A 21284-nucleotide genomic window follows, 5' to 3' on the forward strand; every position below is an offset into this window, starting at 1 on the left:
GGTTCTGCAAATTGGAGGAAAGATGACCAGCTTGACCAGTAAATGCTTGAACAGAGACAGAATCAGCTCATGCAGACCCTGTACAGGTCCCCGGTGCATGTCTCAATTGATTACCAGCATATTACAATAGTGTTGTGAAGTAGGAGGAGATGAAGCCTTCTTGAGAATTCCACAATGCTTGCCGATAAGGTTATGCAATGGCCACCCGTTTTAATTATTTTGACGTCGCTTTAATTTAAGTCTATATACTTATTTTACAATGAGCAGCACTGAGCTGTGTCCTCATCATTATCTGATATTTCTTCGAACAGACAGAAAATACTCTGGAGTATTTTGCTGCTGACAGACACACATTAAAAAAGAGGAAATATTTTGTGATAATACAATTGCAGTATCCTTAAATGTGTTCTAATTAACTGCTTGCATGAATATACGTAAATGATTTAGTGTCATATGGAGCGAGGATGGCCTGCTCCATTATATTTCAAAATGTTTGCATTGTGAGACTCTCAATTTGTCAAGACTATATAAAGGGTGACTGACCACAGAAACCTGACAGGTTAACTAACAGCTTTTTCTGTTGTGATATAGAGGTTCACTACTTTTCCAAGGACTGTTGTGTTATGTGGTTCTTTACTGTTTTCATTCTTCTCCAGTTCTAATAGATAAGGCTACTGAAAATCAGCCAACTGACCCCTTTGACAGTCTTCGTCGGAAGGGAGACTCAATAGGGGCGTCTGCATACTTGCATGGACCATGTTTCTTCCCTTATTCTGATGATTCAAATGGGACTGTTTCATATCCATTCATTCATCGCAGATCACTCCAACTGCCAGTTAACTAGAAGATTTTCTAAGAATAAAATGTATTTTTACTTGATTAACCTTGAGGCTCAAAATAGCTCCTCCCACTTCTGTGATCTATACCCAATCAGCTGCCAAAATATCTTAAGATAGTACACACATAATCCATTTATGCATAGATGAATTACTCTGATTATACAGTGATGAGGTTTATTAAAAAATAAGTACCGTCTGCAGCTGTCAGATGCCATCTATATGGAGCTGCAAATGAGCAAAGAATCATGACACTTTAAAAACTGCAGGTGTAACACTGGATCACATATCTAGTACTGGGAAGCAGACTCAGTGGGCAGAACAGCTGTGGTACAAACAGTGTAAAAGTAGGTCAGAAGGCAAGAACAGAGTACAAAAGGGGGGGGGGGGGGGGGACGGACCAGGCAAACAGATCCAGGGGGCTAAAGCAGGCAGGCAATAGTCAAAAGGCACAATTAAGACACTTTGAGGCAGTAGAGAATGAAGGCTAGAAAATAAAGGGAACAAATAAAAAACAATCTGGCGAAGAGTGACTTATAACTGTCCTTCAATGGCAGCTCCCTGTAGCTGCTGCAACAGATGACTCGATCAGGTGATAACTGAGGCAGATAAACTCAACTGACGGCTTGTTGGACAAGGGAATGAACATATACAAAAGCAATAATTAACCAATGATGCATAAAAGGAAGGCAATAAGGATGAGTGGCCTCAATGGAGCACCTGCACGCCGTAAGGGTATATGTAGGTTTTGGGTTTGGAGAAATCCATGCTGATAATCCAGCTAGTTGCCATTTTCTTTCCCTTAGTTCATTCAGCCTGATACAAACATTGTGTTACCAATGTTAGTGCATTTTTGTCAAGATGGATGGTTGTGTTCCCGAGCCAGTCTATAGCGACTGAGAAGTCGGTTCCACCAGTGATGGGTTTTTAAAGTCATGTGTACCACCAAGTATTGCAGTATTTTATTAATATAATCAAAGCGCTAGTGAAACATAGTGCCTTGGAGGTATTGGGACATTTATTCTTAAGATATATAAAAGCTAGCACTGTGACTAAGCTAGCAGTGAGAAAAAAACCTGATCTTCCAGGGCAGAAAAACAACCTAGAGGTCTATGTGAGAATACTTTTTAAAACCAATTTTGGGTGGCAAAGGCTTTGACAAGATATTTTTCTGTTGTCACTGGGACTCTTAGCTGCAGCCCAGTGACAACCCAGCAGGACACGGTCCACTGCCCCTAAACCTTCCCAACATCAAAAAGTATGGAGCGAGAGGCTCAGAACATGGAAAAAAAAAACATTAATTCGGGTCAAGCGATATTGAAGGATATCTCTCCTTAAGGAGAACTTCTATCAGCTACAGTAAAGTTAAGTGGATTCATGGTGGAGAATGCGTTTGTCGCCATTCAAGCTTGGCTTGTGGTTTGGCTGAGATCCAACAGAGGATAAGGGCAACACATTAGCCTGTCAGACAACTTACACTTCTTGTGTTGCTCCACCTCTATAGCATAACAACATGCGTTTCAACGACAATTATAATTCTTAATGCACATTTGACAGATGACTGCAAAGAGAAAAGAGCAGTGCTGAGCAGGCATGTAGCTTTGTTTTCCTCCACACTAGACCTGAAAAAATCTCCTTCAGATTTGTTTTCTTGATCTGTTCGTGGAGGTCAAGGTAGGCTACAGTATTTGTGGTCATCTTTGCAGTTAAAAAAAAGAATTCAGGCTGTTTGCGTGTGTTCTGCATTAATGTGCTGGTGTCGAGTGAGAAGACCAATGCTTTGCAATGCAAACTAAATAAATACAATGACGAGAAGAGCAAGGGAATTTGATAGATCCTTGCAAAGTTAGCACAACCCACGGTCGTAACAGACTGACCTCCAAATAAAAAACAACGACGAAGCATCAGTCTTTCACGCTGTGCTACCTGCATGGCATTGCTCCAGAATAAAACTCACAGAACCAGCAGCCGAATAAGAGAAACGTTATACAGCCATAACCACAAGTTATGTCTGTCCTTTGCTGTTTTGTGATCTAAAGTTGTGTTTGGAGGGCATATTTGGAGCATTCCAGGCAAAAACACGTGTCTATCTCCATCTGGTGAACGGATCGTGGCGGGTTTGTTTGCTTTCAGAACTGCACCAGATTTCCCTCTAAAGCCGGAGACCCAGCTGTTCAGGCGATCTCGGTCCAGTTGTTTGGTCCGCACCAGTGTTGGATTGACAGCTTTCACACCAGCCCAAATCAGCTGTACTAACCGGGTGAAATGAACATAGCTTGTTCTAACTGAACCAAACAGGTCAGGTGTGAATGCACCCTCAAGGCTTAAAAACACCAGAATTGACTTTACTGTTATTTAAAACTGACATTTTACTTCAGCTTGATACTTAGAAAATATGGGCCAAGGATGGAGCCCTGAGGCACCCCACACTTGATAACATATCTCCCCCAGATGACTTGACTCCACCAGTAGCAATGGCATTAGGTCCTATATTGGGAATAGGATAAAAAGGCATATGGAGAAATCTGTTCCAACAGGTTTATTACCCACAGTTGATGCTGGAACCCACAGTTTTATCACAAATTTGGTCTTGAGTTTGAAATACTATTATCTTATCCTTTTTCCACTATTCTTCTTTAATTAAATATCAGAATTAATGTTTATTAGACCTTTAATGACTAAGGATAAGCAGTTATATACCCTTTCCTCCTCTTTTACACAAACTCACAAAAGGCACACACTGAGCACAGTGAGTACAGCAGCCCCAGGCCCAGATGGTGCTCCTTCTCCACCATTGACGATGTTACATAAGTGGTTTGAGCCCAGGGACAGAGGCCTGCATGCCTGCTCTACTGAGCCACAGTGATGCATGGGATGTTTTCTGTGGAAAATGGAAAAAGGGAGAAGGAGGGGGAGAACGTATCTGGTGCTTGAGCCTGGAGAGACAGACGCGTACGGCTTTAAATAGCTCTAATCCCACCCCCATCCTTGCACATGCATTCGGCCACTTTCCTGCCACTGGGTCTCTGACAGAGCACAGTGAGATATCAGACATCCGCAGCCCTTCTCTGCTCGGCTCTGGAGGGTGTGTGGGTGGGGAGCGGTGTCCGTGTACGGATGTGCACAACTTGCGTGTGCACGCCGGGTAGAAGGTGCAAGTGTGATATGAATGTTGAGGCGATCTTAGCGGAGAGGCTTGGGAGTTAAAAGTGAAGGACAAATTGCAGGGTTTGGTCAGAACAAGGACACATTAATGACCATGGGCTGCGATAAATCCAAGAAATAAGGCAATTCTGGCAGTGATCGCGTCCCTGACTTTTTACAAATGCTGTTTATGCAAAAGCCCCCATTCCCTGATAAAAAGACACGGTTACTCAAGGGCCTTCTGCTGCTTGCATGCAAGTGACGTAATGCATATCCCATTCTTGTGCTGCACACTAATATTCCCTACACCACCACCTACACAACAACACTGGCATGTGGCTAGTGGTTAAATGCCATACAAATCAGCACTTGCTCATCCAGTCCCCCCATTTCACTGCCTGCCTTCACCTTTCCATCACAACAACACCACCTCTGTTCTCTTTTTCCGTCCTCCATCTCTACTTCTTTCATTTATTGCCTCCCTCAGAGGCCGCCAGCTCCTCCTCTCATTGTCCCAGTGTCTTTTGTTGCCCTCCTCAACAAAAGAGAACACTTGAGGCGGTGATGTGTGTTTGTGTGCTCCCGTATGACAATGATGCTTCATTTCCTCCAGACTGGCTGGTTGGGTATAATAGCTGGTATGCAACTGGGTGTGTGTGTGTGTGTGTGTGTGCATGCAGTGTTAGCACACTGCCTCTTTAAGTCAGAGAGAGAATGACAGCTTGCAGCTATGCTCCATTCTTGCCCCCTGCCATTACTGCAACACACTGCTGTTTGCTGCCACACACATTCACTTTGAGAGCATTATCTTACGCACAATGACACATTGTAGCACACAAGACAGGCCCACCAAGAGTGCTTTTTGTTGTCTTTGCTGCACGAGAAATGAATTTGCAGCGTTTTTTATCTAAAGATTACAATGCAATTTGCGAGCTGTTTTTTTTAATTTTCTGATGCGTTGTGGTAATTTTAAGGAAAAATTAAGAATTTACAGCTAATCCATAATTTGTTAAAGCAATTCCGTAAGCAACATTTCGGCGAAGCTGGTATTCTTAAAATAACTATAATTTTGGGTAACTAGATGAGAATGGGGTAAATTTGGGACATGGGAGTAGGGGGTGGGCGTGACCGAAGTGGGTGTGTCCAGCTCTCAGAATCTCCTTGAGCCTGCAAGTCAACATGAGCGGTTCATAGGATCCTTTGCAATAATTACATAAAGTGCATTAGATACTCCTGTACAATCTACAACAGCGCTGCAATAATCCACGCCTTGCTTATAATTGCTTTCATTTTTTATTGACACTGGAAAAGAGGTGTGTAAATGCTAACCACACATTACGGATTTTATATGGCGTAACTGCTGCCTTTTCATTTTACTTTGTAATAGCTGTCATGACGACCCATTAAGAAATCAATAACATGTTTTTACTGCCATGCATTCATTTAAAGGGAACATGTCCGTACTCTTTGGCAGGGCTCAATGGCTTAATGCTTTGAGAAAATGACCCAATAAAGAGTAATATAGTAACTCAATGAATTATAGCATTTGTCATAACTGTCATTTGTCTCCCTCTCTCACCCTGGCTGAGTCAAAACCTAATGATATATTTGTACCTAATAATTCAGGTTGTAGTGCTTTTACCATTGTGAGACTCCTGAGATGTTCTGGCTTCACAATCACACATTCAATGTGATGAATGGATCCTGAGTGTACTGTGCCATCACTGTCACTGACTAAAATCAGTAGCTTTGTGCTTTGAAGCTCACTTGCAACTGAAAGTGCCATTGTCAGCCCAACCATGATAGACTCAATGTACCATATGCTACGTCCTGGTTAAAAGCTTACTGAAAGACTGTGAAAGGTACAGAAACACGTGGCTGATGCAATAGTTCTGTTGCAGATAGTTGTTAACCATTCTACAAAGTGGTGCGGCATGTTTTTGTAGTGAACTGAACAAAACAGTTTGAATCAACAACATGCTTTAAGCTCAAAATGCTTAAAACGAGTGCAACGACATAAGTGCAAAGAAAACCAGTCCCGTTCTACGGACCAGACGTGCCAAACAGGCCAAAACAAAGTAGTGATTTCTCACAAAAAGCCTCACAAAAACCAGATGACTTTCATTTAATTCCAATACTGATGACAGTATCGGGCATAGGTATAAAAATTATATCATGTAGCAGGTGGATGTTTCTAAAAACATGAACACTTTTGATAGGAATCCCCCTTTTCATAAGAATTGTGAGGAAGATATGCGCACTGAATGGATCATTCAACATAAATGCAAGTCTATAGCCATGTTAGCTGTTCTGTGATGTTCTAACATCAGCCGGCTAAAATGCTCACAATGATAATGTTAGCGTGTTCATGTTTGGCAGGTATAATGGTGACCATGTTCACCATCTTAATTTAGCTTGTTAGCTGGCTAACATTTGCAAATTAGCACTAAACACAAACAAACACAGCTGAGGCTGATGGGAGTGTCATCATTATTTTGCCATAAACCAGAGTATAAGAATAAAATGACACAAGGTGAAAAGTCACGGGATCTTCAAAGTCGTTAGGATCACCAAAGATATTTAGGAATCATCCTCTGGGGACTACAGGCAGCTGTACAAAATGTCACAGCAAGCCATGCAGTAGTCGTTGAGATACTTCGGTCATGTTTCTCAATATATAAAAATGACAGAAGTTACAAAAGACAATAAATGAAAAATATCACTGTCATGAACAGCCTCTCCTAACCACCATAAGTACTGGACTCGTCTGTTTTTGACTGCTTTAAACACCCCCCCCCTTATCATCCCAATCTTCCCATCATGCTGCAGGGCAACTAAACAGATCCTTTGTTTTGGGTCTTAGAGAAGCCATAAAAAAGCAGACTTTGTTCTATGCGCTCTCTTTCTTTCTCTCTGTCACCCCCCCCCCTCCCCCCTTGCTCCCTCCCTCCCTCCCTCCAGCCAACCAGCAGATGGTTAATGATTCATGGACTGGATGCACACGTGCTATAGTGAGCGTAGCATTACTCTGTGGACTTGCAGTGAACAGGGTGACATATGTGTGTTGTTTAGGGCTCGGTCGATATGGGTCTTTTGTGTTGGAGTTGACAGTTGCGGATAATTTGCACTGTGGAACCCGATCATAATGCTTTCTTAGAGGTAGAAAGGTAGAATACAAATTTGATTTGTTTTTGTACAGATAATAATCAATATCGATACGATATATCAGTTGTGTGTTGCTTCATGCAAGACGCGCATGAGCAAGCATGATATGAGTGTGTCTGTGCATGAGAGACAGAAATAAGTGTTTATTAAAGTCAAAGCAGCAATTGTTGACTTAGACCCAACCTTCAGTCTAGACTTCACAGCGCTTCTTTTTTCCCATTGTTGTCATTAAAACTCAATCAGATAATTTACCCTCGCTCTTCCTCAGTTGCACTATCTCTGCTTGCATCTCATCCTCTCTTTTTACGCTCTGCCTCTCCCAGCTCTTGTGCTCTTTCTCAACTTAACACCCTGGGGATGCACCTCTCCTCGGGTTACAAATCTCCCTCCTGCCATCCCTCTACCACCACCTCCTCCACAGCTACAACCATTGACTCAAGACCAAAAAAAAAAAAAAAAGAGAAGACACAGGCAGCTGCCCATTAGCCTACTGAAAGCACGTCTGCTCAACAGAAACCCACAAGGTGACAGTTTGTTGAAAGGAAATGCAATCTTTCTCCATCCGTTCCTTCCTGCAGCCGGGGACACACAATGAGGGGAAATGATTAAACTGGGGTCCATCGCAGTGGCAAGCTTCATAGCCACTTTACAACAGTATGATGGATTCTGGCAAGAGGAGACACACACACAGTCTCATGCATACACGTCACTCTGCCGACTTAATCTAAAAACAGTGTAATGTAAAGCCAAGGCTCTCTCGCGCATTAAGAAACAACAGTAAAGCCTCGAAAGGAGGTCACATCCAACACTCCACTTTGTGTACTCCCGGGGAGTGGACTACCCTCCACCATACCCAGCAACTTCACATCCACAGGCAGCTGACATTACTCTCATTCCACGCATTTGTGAGTAGAACCCTGAACAGGAAGGAAATTTAAGGAATTCACTTTCAACTTGAATGTGGCACCATGTCAGTGTCAAGAGGGCTGTAATCTTAGTAGTTCAAAACATTCAGATTAAAGCTGTGAAAGTCGCTTTATAAGCAACCGGCTATTGGTTGTCAAGAAATAGTTCCAGCACTCAAGCCACTGTAAAACTACAACTTATACTTAAGTATTGTACATACGTAGGTGGAAATGCATCAAATTGAAGAGAAGATAGAATATGGTGTGAAAGACAAGAAGAAAGATAAACTCTGGGGGAACTTTACTTGATGAGTGCTCTTCTTTTAAATCTACACTAAATACATTTTGGAACCACTTAAACTCGGGTGTGGCGAGTACCGTAGACTGCCATAAACCACAGATGTGTTCTCAATGTAACTTGAGCCCATCCCAAGAGCTGCTGCCCGATTACGCTCTACATCTCAACTCGTAAAATGTCTCACATCATTAGGCTGTTCGGAATGAATGACTGTGTCATGGTACAGGAATTACTCCGTTTGTCATATGATGCAAAGGGTTGCTGGAAATACATAGAAGAAGAAGACGTGAGACATGACTTTAGTCATTCTTTGGAAAAAAAAAAAAAAAAAGATTTGAGACTTGGGCTTGCTGGAGTAGACTTACTTGAGACTTGCCCTGCCTGTAAACCTGAAAGCAACAACTTGACGAGTTCTGACCTGACAGCAGCAGGCAGATTCTCAAGCACTTTGTAACCTCTGTGCCTTTAAGCCAGTGTGACTGAATTAAGGAGGATCTTTTTTTCTCCTGTTAATTACGTTTTCAGGAATGTTCCTTGAGCATCGCTACAGCAGTCTGACTTACTGCAGCGCACATTCATAGGCGCCTTGGTAGCTCACTGGGTGGAGCGCATGCCATTGGGGCTGGGTGCTTGCCACAGTGGCCCTGATTTCGAGGGGCCCTTTGCTGCATGTCATCCTCTCTCTCGCTCTCCCCCCTGCCTTTCCTGTCTGTCTCTCTAACTAAAAGATAAGCATTGCTCCACACAGATCTGATGTTTTCTCCTCTTCAGTGGAGTGGAAGCTTGAATGATGTTAAAGTCACATGCATCACGTACGACATGATTTATTCGCTATCTATTTCTATTGGACTCTCATATCTAGTTTTTAATCGACACCAACTTGTCCACCTCTGCCAAGCGTAAAAAACTGTTTTGCGATATTTCCGACATGTTTCATAACTTCCGGCGTATTCATGAAAAACTTGACCTTGTTGTGACAGAACTCCGGGACCTGTACTGTCAATCAAACATGATGGAAATCGTCAGGATAATGACTAACTGAGAAGAGCTGTAGTAACTACATACAGTATACTATGCAGTGATGCAGTGATGCAGCACTCCTCGACAAAACAACCCTGATCTATGTTTCTCTTGCAACTATTATATTTGTTTGCCCTTGAAAGACGTACTTTGCACATAGCAGCCATGGTGGCCTGATAAAAAAAATAAACCTGCATAACAGTCCAGTATGTCTTCATCAGTAGCCACAAAGTAATTGAGAACTGCCTGTTCAGTCACTTTCATTCCCTGATATGGGACTGCAAGGTTTGCTATTGCCTGGCAGTCATGATTATAAAGTCATGACTATAAACAAAGGGTTGATGGGATTTTATTGCACACCTGTGATGCAGTGGATTGCTGTCATGTCACGTGTCTAACTTGTATGTCTTATTTAGTCTGCACCAGCTATCTAGAGCTGTTTTATCTTCTTCGCCAGAGAATGACAAAGAGAAAGCAATCTTGAGTTTGACTAGATAGGTTTCATGCTTGATTCAATTCTGTGAACTAAAAAAAAACAACACATCTTGTGAGTACTGAAACACGATACAAAATGCACCTTCTCAACTGGAGCTCCCAGTAACTTTGCACCATGTCGGTTAGGTTTGCAGAAGACAAGGGACTTTCTACTGTCAAATTAGATCAACAGCTGCCGACTTGCAGTGTCAGTAGCACAGGTACAGGCACACAGTGATGCACAGATTCACTTTTTTTTGCAGAGTTGAGTATCACTACAGACCACCTGCTGCCTTTTTTCGAGCTGACCTGACGTCTGCCACCGACAGATGACGAGGAAGAGGCTGCGTGGCTGGAGGGCTCTCTGAAAGCACAGAAAGGCCCCAGAAGAAAGGACAGACTGTCTGAGAGCGCTGGTCTTGACAGTGCTTTCATTCAACAGCATCTGCTCCATCGCTGCAGTCTGTGTCGAGCGACTCAATAGGCCGATAGATTCAAGAGACACTTCCAGGAAAACAAGCCTTTTCTTTATGTATAAGTCAATTAACTTCAAACAGCATCAAGTAGTATATGTGAGTACATTCACATCATAAGAGTATGCCACGATTACACGATTATGCTTTGGAATAAACCATGTGTCACACTCGGGAAGCCGAGAGGGTAACTCTATTAAATTACATTTGTCAAATCACGTACATACATGAAATATGACCTCTGCATGTTACCCATCCTCTGCATTTAAGGAGCAGTGGGCTGCCGTAAAACGGGGGCCACTTGGGGTTCAGTGTCTCGGTCAAGGACACTTCAACAAACAGAAAGGAAGGGCCAGGGATTGAACCGCCAACTGTATGGTTAAAGGACGACGTCCTGAGCTACAGCCACCCTGCTATTATGCAACTGTTTAAATAAGTGTGTACCTTCGAGTTATGGTTACATACTGTGAGCATTCTGTACTTCAGCATATTGCAGAAATCCACAAATGTCACCATAAACCCAGCCAAACAACTGGGTTGAGGTTGCAACGTCTTGTAAAGAAATTGTAAAATACTTTGGGTTTGGGTTTGCTTATTTGGTTTCTTTCCCAGAGTTGGATCAGAAGATCAATACCACTCTCATATCTGTGCATTAAGTGTGTAGCCGAAGCTAGTAGGTGATTAGCCTAGATTAGTGTAAAGATTAGGGGCTTAGCTCAATCAAAAGTTTAAAAGTACACCTGCCAGCACATTTAAAGCTCACAAATGAATTTGTTGTATGGTTGTTTAATACATTCACGGACACAGTTGTAAAAAATATTCATGATTTTAGTTGTGTGCCGAGAATTACTACCGGCGAGGACATCATTTAAATAGCTTGGATTGAGTTTAAGGGAATTCTTTATATAATATATATGACTTTACACACACAGGACATTAATGTGTATTCCTCTAAACTATTGTTGGATTTGTATTTTCAACATTCATTCAACAAGAAACTTAATCAAACCAACTGCCTGGAAATGGTGCTTTACTTGGATCCTGGACCATGACATGACAACTGTAGCACTTCAAGTAGAGATTGTAAGAATTTCGGTGTAATCTAGTCAAGCTGTGAGAATTTGCTGTAAATTAGATGCAATTTAAATGGTAAAACCAGTAACAAAAACACCTAAAATATTCTTTTCTCATAAAAACACAAAACATTTATATTATCTGTGTTCTTCCACTGATATATTTTATCACTGTGCACATACAGGATGTACTAGCAGCAGCTGCTGTGCAGGCGAGGAAGTCTGCTTACCCAACAACATTTCGCTCTTCAAGAGCTATATTATTGCTGAAGCTGTTACAATCCATTGTACAGTGTCTGGAGCAATTGCCGTGTTTGCTGCCAGATGTGTCGGGTGTAATAAGGCCATGAACCTCGAGCAGGAAAAAGAATGTACTATCAAGTAGGCAAGAATCCCTGCACATTGATTATTTTCCAGCACAGACCTTTTATTGCAGAAGCAGCGAGAAACTGCCTGGCCACAGTCCCTAGAAATCAATGAGTGAGGGCCTCCCCGCCCCTCTCACCACCTCTAAAGTCCACTCACTGTTCAACCCCCCCACTCTTCAACTGGCAGTTACAGACACGTATCTGTACACGCATTTACAGAGAAGATAGATACATCGTGAGAGAAATAGAGTGAGACAGAATTTATAAACAGGTAAAAAAAAGAATAACTACCGCGTCACAACACTGAAATATATTGTATGTGTAAATGTAACCAGTTATTCACCTTGGTTCTTTACTATTCTTACCTCCATCCCTTCATCTCCTTTTGTCCTCTAATCCTCCAACCCCCCGCCCCCCTCTTTACCATTCCAGGCGTTTTTTTGACGTGTGACCGTGGGGAAGGTGACCACGCTCAAGGACTGTCCGTGGGAGGATTGTTCACTTCTGTAAAACCAGAACTTTCAACATAAAATTAGACAAACTAAAGTGCACCCAGAGTGGTCATAATAAACCCTCTTGAAGTAAAAAACGGAGAGTGTCAAGTTTAGATCAGACTTTCAAGCAGCGGAGGTGCAGTGAATGCTTTTATGAGCATTTTTATGGTTAACTTTTCGGCACGATGGACTCAGATCATGGCTGCCCTTTTAAATCAGACCAGAGCGGGGCCTTCGTCACTGTGACCTCCAAAACCCCTACAGTATTGAGCGGTAGGAGTGCGTGCACAGAGAGATGGGATGAAGCGGAGATAGAGACAGGAAGAGAACAGGGACTGAAAGCCAATGAGCGCCGTGGTATGCCAGCCTGAGATCTTCTTATTGAATTTGATGTCAAGCCCTTTAAGAGTAGAGATCCTGGAAGACAAACAGAGGATTAGATTGGAAACATGGCCTCAAGTCATTTGTCTGTCTTACCTCTCCCCCTCCTATCTCTACCCGCTTTCTCTTTCTCTTGATTTCCTGTCGGCTTTTCTATCCGTGTGTGTGTGTGTGTGCCAAATGCAGTCTGGCTCATGTATCCAGAGGCTATAAAGAAGAAAGAAATAGTTGGTGCATCGAAACAATGAGCCTGGCTACATGCTCCCATACGTCTGCCTGGGGAGGCTGAAATTGACAAAGCAGACAAATGGTTAGAGAAATGAAGAGAGGAATCAAAGGGAGACAGGAGCAGCCGTATCTGTCCCCATCATGTTTGTGGAGCCAGAATAAAGTCCCCAAAGGCTGTTTAGTGGCCCAGAGACCGTGGTTGATGTTTAGCTGGATATGGATTTCTTGGACCATTTTTTTTGTATTCATTTGTGGAATGATCAGAAAATCCACAACTGGCATACATCAAGCCTACAAAATCAATTTACTGACGAAATTATAATCCGCCGTCTCCCTATTTTAAATCCCTACACACTGTTCAATCAAAGCTAATGTTGATTGTAAAATCAGTGTGTGTTTATGTTAACTCCATTCATGAAATAATGTTCATGGAAGTAATGTAGATCAAGTACCTCTCATACATTGGGAATTTCATTCCTGCTTCTGACCTAAGATGGCGTGACCTAAGATGGCGTGTACAAGGGACTGACATGGGCTCTAACGGGGGACATCGTGATGGTGCACCCCCACTCTTTATTATTTCTTTAATCTTTATGTATATTCACAATACAGCTGCAAAACACATGTTATGCCGCATTGATCTGCGCAGTATTTAGTTCTTTGGAGCTCCCGGTGGTACGTATTAAAAGGCACCGCCTTAGCTGCAATGCTAATGTTGCTCGCAGTAGATTGCTTCATTTCAGACAGTGACTCAAACAGTGTTTTTGTAACACCGTGTGAAAGTTCCTCCTTGAACACAGCTGCTGTAAGCCTTTATTGCATCTTGTTTTCAATAACTTTTCAACCAGAGCCAAGTGGTTGGTTTGGGAAGGTTTCTGAGTGAGTTGTAACATCTTCACAATACATGCTCCAATTAAGAGTGTGAGTGTGTCAAATTGTAAATGAATAAAATTGTATTCCTTCTAGTGTCAGTAAAAACCTTTTGAGTAAAGTTGAAGATAAACGTACTGATTTATCTCAGCTCTTCAAGTTCTCTTAATTTTCTAATCACTTACGCTCGGTGTAATCATAAATAATAGATAAAGATTGAGAAAATCCTTTCAGTCTGAAATCAGATATTGAAAACGAGCAAGCATGTGGGGATATTAATTGAAGTGTCTATTGTACTCCCCCGTTTATCAAAATAAGTATATGCGATTGCTATAGTGGTTGACTGACACCCTGTAATGCTGCTAGCATGGACCGTTTATGCCACATAATCAAACCTCTCATGTCTGACACTGACTGACACCAAATATGTGTCGATGTGTCAGCGATTATCAGGGTGGATTTAAGTGTTGATTGGAAGGTTGGTTGTTGACTCAAATCTGATATGGATCTGAATCTGCTGCTCAGACCCCCCAAAGTAGGTTTAATGAACAGACTGAGCATTCAATTAATGTTAACAATTTGTTGCATGGGGATAGAAGCAGCAGCCCCCTGCTATGTCTAACAGCATGTGCGTTAAGAAATTGGAAGCAATTAAATTGAGAAACCCCGACTTTCCGTTTTCCCGTTAAGCAGTAAACAGGCATTCCACTGAGAAGCATGGTACTGTGCCACAATATTCCAGAGCGGATTAGTGCATCATCCCCTTTGTCCTTGTACCTGGAGTGGATAGAGGAGCAACAGTCTCCAGGCAACTCAGAGGCAGGAAAGGCTGTGACAGCAGCCTCCAGTCACAAGATACAGAGCTGATAAATGGCTGATCAGTCACAGAGACAGGGGCAAAGTCTCTGGGTCAACAGTGGCTGAGTGGAATGCAAAGAGCAGCCGCTCAGTCTCTTTAAACCTCATACTGACCACAGCAAGTCTATTCTGCAGACATACTGGCACTACACTACATTGTATTTAATTGTACTATGCGATACTACTGTATTATACTATGCACCATGCATAATACTATGCTACTATAGATGTTATACCATACTATACAATATGTACTACTGTATGTAGTACTAGGCTCAACTATACTCCTTTACTTTATCAAATAATGCATGCTATATTGCAAGTTGTAATATAATACTATACTATCATGTATACAATGCAATAATACACTCTGGCATACTGCCGTATAGGCTATGTTATCTTTATACTACTGTGTGCTACCGTGTGCTACATTTTGGTATATTATAGTATGCTACATTGTGCGTACTATGGTATACTACTGTCTGCTACATTAAGGTATACTATGGTATAATATAGTTTGCTACATTAGGGTACACTAGGGGGTACTACAACATGCCAAACTATGAGTATACTATGGGGTACTACTGTATGCAACATTATAGTTAAATGCGGTATGCCACTATACGGTATAACACACTGTGGTAAATCTCCAAAGCGTGTGGTGAGGAAGTATGAACCTGCATACATTAAATATGGATTATAAGCGCAGGCAGTGATGGGTGAGTCTAAGCAGGAGTTTTATTTCTATTTACAGCCTAACCCTACAGCCTAACGTTCTTTGTTTTTGTCATTTTGCGTCTGTTTTTTCATTTTTATTTGGGAAGGTGGTCCTCGGAATTTTTTAAACAATAAAAAGTAGGGCTCAAGTCACACATGGTGAGAACCCCTGGATTAGGGTATACTCTGGTATGATACACTGTTATATATTATAAGATCACTTTACAGAGATATATTAGTAGTTGTGACCAAGAACCAGCATTAATGGGCTATCAATTGAGTTTAAAAATGTGTTGAATGTTTTTCATATATTTCATCAAAAGCTTAATGCAATCTGATAACTAAAGAAATATGACTGCTGATGCACTTTTAATCCTTAGCCGCACCTGTGAGAAATGGACGAACCCAGAAGATTCTTTATGTGCTCTATAAGTTTACAAAATACTGAAATCTAAATGTCTTGCTGCTTCTCTGGTTAGTTTTCATTCATCTACCCCATGAATATACTGTGGAAAAGAAGTTGTGATCAGATGTCATCGGTCATACTATGAAGGTTTGGTTTTTAAACATTACCTCTGAATGTTCCCTGAGCTGGACTTTTACTACTCAGAACTGCTCTTATGGAAGCAAGTGGCTCTTAGGCAGGCCATTTGAGAGCCTATTCTACCAATGCCGACTTTCACATACATGATTGCTTTTTCAATTTCTGTCAGTTGACTTACAAATATATATTGTGAATGCACAGACACACACACACACACACACACACACACACACAAACAAAGAGAGCGGTGGCAGGGCGCCACTCAGCCTTGCATCCCGTTGTGTCACTGCACGCCTCTAAATTATTCAGTGTCACTCAAATATTGATATGGAAATCACAGCTGACTGAACTGACAGAGACCAGAGAGAAAGGCAGCAAAGATCTACTGTCCTTTTCTTTTAGCCTCTCTGCTCCATTTGACTGATACCTTTTGATGCCAGCAGCTGCTCATTCTTATTTCATGTCCATTTCACACAGGATGCAGAGAACGCTAAAAAGGATTGCCGGGCATTGAAGCCCCTTTCGCAGAAGAATTAAATCATCTCCTGTGATTTAAGCACTTGATTATGAAGCTTCGCTCCGGCAAGTGGCCTTGAGAGTCAACAGAGCCGTATTCTGCTGCAACATGTGTCTCGAACCATATCGATCCATCACTGTGTGACTCTGATTACCGAATTAGCTCTTCCTTTTCGCACCTCACATGACTAGATGAATACAGACACACTTGCAATCATCACACGGTCAGAAGCCATTCTCTTGAAGAAACACCGGGAGAATCGATTCTACAATGTGCAGGATCAGCCGGTTTACATTGCTAATGGCAACTAGAGGGGTGGGAGGGCATTCTCATTGCTGTCTCTGCACACCATGCTTGACTGCTTAGGAGTACAAAGGTTAGAACCAGGGAGTGATCCCTTTGTAAGGGCAGGTTAAAAAGAAAAAGAAAACCTCACTTCCTACTACGCTGCTGTAACATGTCAACTACTATCTTTCTATTCTCAGAGGAACTTCTCTTGGATCCTGGGAACCTTTTTAAGAACTTTACCTTAACTTGTAGGGACGTCGCGTCAATGTACGCTTGTAACATGCATGGTGTCCTTTCAAAACAAACCTCTCTGTCTCACAGGAAGTTAGGTTAAGGTCACAATATTGCTGAGGAAGAGAGCGTGGCTGACAGTGACAAACATGTTACGTGATAAGCGAGTCACGTGACTGAAAGTGACTAACGACGCAAATGCCTCAGGTAACAAAATGTCAACATGTCAGCCTGACACGGGACGCAAACAACAGTCTCCTGGATGAAAGTCCTGCATTTGTTTTACCCATCCACCAATGAGAGAGTTGGCAGTTTGGTTTTAAGAGTTTCTCTCTGGCACACAAACCTTGGTAAAAAAGGTTTCACAGTACTCGGCTGGGTCCAAAAAGTAAAGAAACAACCCCACACACTCCTAAAACGAGAGCTTACCGTCTTGTTTTGCCCGTGACTCACACAACCTCAGCCTTTTCTGTGCTGCTGGTGTAGCCAGTAAAAACCTTGTGCAACACATCTATTCCACCAATGGTCTGCATCAGCTACGTCTTCAATGCAGTACTCTCTTTAGTAAATCCAGTTATTCCCGATATGTTAAAGCTGACTGATTTGTATCTTCTTTCCACTACAGGAACCTTTTTTCAGGAGCCCACGAACCGTCTTGACAAGCCAGTGAACTTATCTGTATTTTGATTGTAGGAACCAGGATAATTTAGTTCTCTGTTAGTGGTGGTAGGTCTGTCCTCTGACCCAGAAGCTATTGGCGTCATTTCTTATGAGTTAGTGTCTATTGATGAACCGTAAGAAATCATGAATGATCTTTTAGAAGGAGGAAATGTTCACCGGTAAGCTGGTAATTTCACCAGTGGATCGCCGGAACCTGATTCTCTCATTGAATTTTTTGACATGAATTCTTTTTGCTAGTTAAACAGTGTTCAACTGAACACACACTTGTGTTATAGATTGCTCGAAGGTGCTGACTGTAATTTAATATGACTACTTAAGGTTACAGGAGTCTGACAAGTCTGTTCATGTTATCTGTGGTATGGGATTGTTGATGTTTACACCAAGGTGGCATGTTTTGGGTTGATTTTAGGGCAGTACTGCGAGGCTATTGGCTCCACAGTTGAACTGTGTGTACTTTTAATAGCACAATAGCAGAAAAGCAGCTCTTGATCGGTCAAACACAAGCCTGGTGGCTGCTACAAGTAATCAAGCACTGATGCTGACTATCTCAATGCAGATATATGAGCCACACCAGCAATAAATAACCTTAAAACACCTCTTCATGTTTCTTTTACACTCATCAATTGCAACATGTGCTGAGCAGCAGTTAAGACAATACGCATGCCCCTGTGATGTTTCCATGGGTGTGAAAACTGACACTGTTGAACTAATTTGCATAATTGGCAGGGTTATTTAGGTGCAAACAGAAACAGGATGCATTTAAAAAACAAAGAGTCCTTCCTGGTTTTCATTAGCATAAAACAATATTGTCTTGACTTGATTGTCATTGCCTACTTAATTCTTTAAGACTAGCTGGTTCTGTGATAGTTACAACAATTCAAATATGTAAAAAATTGGCAAAAGCCGAGAGTTATGTCTACCATGCCAACAAGAACGCATTGTTGTAATAGTTTCAGGGCACTGCCTATTTGCTGCCAATTCACTTGTATTAAATGGACAAAGGGGCGGAGCCCGCTGGGTAAAGAGAATACGAAACTGACTCATTTTTGCAGTTAAGTTCTTTATAAATTCACTTGAAGTAATACCGAAATGCTTAAAAACTGATTCATTCGTTAATTTCAAATATTTTCAAAATCATTTTTAATTTTAATGGAGATTTGGACGTGCACTGGACGTGCACCAGCCACCGTCAAAACAAATTGAAATCTCTTGTAGCATTGGATAAATAATAAGGACTTGTTTAATGTTGTTGAGATGCGGTGTCACGCGAACAGGAATGTGCAAAGGGGCCTTCCACTTCATGAGTTTAGTTCCTGGCGCTTCCTTGTTCTTTGGAGTTTTGTACCGTGGCCTTTAGGTCTCTCCTTGCACCTCTGCTTACTTGACGATAATCAGCGTTCATACTTGTAAGAAGGTATTCAACATTTCAAGTGTGACTAAGAGTACATCCACATTACTCCGTTTCCATTTGAAAACGCATATGTTTTGCTACGTTTACACTGAGCGTCCACACTACGCTGGCGTTTTAGAGCACCGTCAACAGATAAGTTTGAAAATGCTACCGAGGTTGGATAACTTTGAAAACTCCGGGGTTGCGTTTTCGCGTGGACGGCCGAAACCGGATAAGATTAGAAACGATGACGCCCACACCCGCGTTCGCTACTTGATTGGTTCTTAGCAGTCATGATGTGTCCTTCCCTGATTCGTCACATGTCTATCACGTGACCCTTACCCAGAAGCTCACAAACGACAACATTGAATACCGATCGTCTATCAGGTTAATATCGACAACTGATTACAGGCGTAGCTGACCTTGTTGTCTTTACTAGCAGCTGTTGTTCAGTAAAAGTCTGCATTACTACGGAGGAAGCAACTGTTATTGGAGTGATCAGTGACCAGCGTGACCAGCGGCGTTATCGGCCCTACGGAGCGGACGTCTGAAGCCGCGGTTAGCAGTAAATGCTATTCAGTAGGACAGATAGTTAAGCTACCAGCAGAGCTACGAGTGAGAACAGACAACAACACCGAGGAAACGAGTGAGAGACATGTGTTGACCACATTTATGGACCCATAATCTAGTAAACTGTTACTTGTAAGTGTTGATTTTAAAGTAAATTTGATGTGTGAGAGAAAGAGAGAGAGAGATAGAACAAGACCTGCTGCGAGAAATAATTAAACAACAATTACATCCATTACATGCTTTCAAAGGAAGCAACAGGAATGATAGAAACAGGGCGTCCGATAAGAGTCACCTTAAAACAGCTCAAACTAGGACACTGTGTCATGCACATCATTCCCAAAAATGTATATTTGAATAGTTAATAATGTGTTTTTAGAGCAACTAGTCGAATGTCCTTTTTGGCCAATTTTGAGTGTATTTGCAGTCAGTGCATGTACTGTAGGTATTTATACGGCACACTGTGTGGCTTTTAGTTACATAAAGCTCTTTCAAATATCCAGGTTTCTTTGTACTGCTCTCAGCTATATACTATGCAAACAAACAGGCACACAGAGGACTGTGCGATCCAGACAGGCTTCGATTGGATAACAGCTTACATAATCATGCTGCACAGCAGAGGGTATAAGGCAAAGACAGCCTGTGTCATCCAAATCAGCTGGTTAGTTAGAACTAGTATTTCAAGAAGATTGAGCAAGCTACCAGGCTCCTGACAGGGTGACGGCTCATGTTACATCTTGTGTACCGCACACTGCTGTTGCAGGCTATTGTCTCTCTAAGGACCTGCATTCAGTCCATTGTCAGAAATTTACAATGATCTATGTTATCAGAGACACTACCCAACAAACATGGATTAAATGCTGATATGGCAGCTTGCAATTAGTGTTGACAACGAGGGCAAATACTATGTCAACATGAGAGCTGAGAATCTGTCTCATTTCTTTTATCAAGACTTAAATTTTCCTCTGAGGATGTTTTTTTTAAAAGCTGTTTTTTTGGCCTCTTGAAACCAGTGCAATGCAACAATATATATCTCAACTGTAAAATAATCTCATGAATAAATAAATAAAAGATATAGTACCAAATCATAGCCCAAAGAACATTTGGAAGTGTGTTTGAGGTTGGTATTTTTATATTTTACTCCAGCGTTACACTATTTTAAATAATCAAAAATATATGCAGCAGATTCTTCTGCACATTCTTCTTCCTCTTCAAAACCTACATACACAATGTTTTTTTTATAAAAATATAATAATTTATTTCCTAATCATTTTAATTGTGTGTTTTAATGCAAACTCTATAAATGACAACAACTAAGTAATAGGATAACATTTGTTTGTTAACGTTGACGTCAGGATAGTTAAAAATACTTTTTAGGACATTCTGGGACAGTGTTAAAAAAACAACAACTTGGTCTGAAGCTTTACTGTAAATCATAGTATTTAGAAAGAAAATCAAAATGGACAAAAATCTGAATTGGCCAAGAAAATTGCAATCAGTGCATCTTAACAAAACCTCAGAGATGCACTTTTAAAGTGCAAAGGGAGGACCAACCAGTGTAAAACCTGTAGATAATTGGTTATTTTAGGATAGGGGGTGAAAAATGACAGAGAATGGATTTATATTAAACATAAAAGTGTTATGTAATGAAACACAATGCTACCAGATGGGCTGCTGGTAAAGCAGTGTGGTAAGAGATGGCAATGAGATGACAGGATAACAAAAGATTCACAAGTTTTTAATACATTTCTCCTCACTCCGG

At 41.5% G+C, this 21284-nt stretch overlaps 1 protein-coding gene across 1 annotated transcript in view; it reads right to left on the reverse strand.

Annotated features, from left to right (window-relative positions):
- Positions 1-17332, reverse strand: part of ctps1a (CTP synthase 1a) — a 46080-nt gene extending 28748 nt beyond the window's left edge. The window contains exon 1 of the mRNA XM_031854352.1: positions 17314-17332. The gene's annotated coding sequence lies outside the window, so the exon portion shown is untranslated. The remainder of the gene's footprint in view (positions 1-17313) is intronic.
- Positions 17333-21284: the final 3952 nt, after the last annotated feature.

Source organism: Anarrhichthys ocellatus, unplaced genomic scaffold, assembly GCF_004355925.1.
Source record: "Anarrhichthys ocellatus isolate YVR2014 unplaced genomic scaffold, GSC_Weel_1.0 scaffold14, whole genome shotgun sequence".
NCBI classification, from domain to species: domain Eukaryota; kingdom Metazoa; phylum Chordata; class Actinopteri; order Perciformes; family Anarhichadidae; genus Anarrhichthys; species Anarrhichthys ocellatus.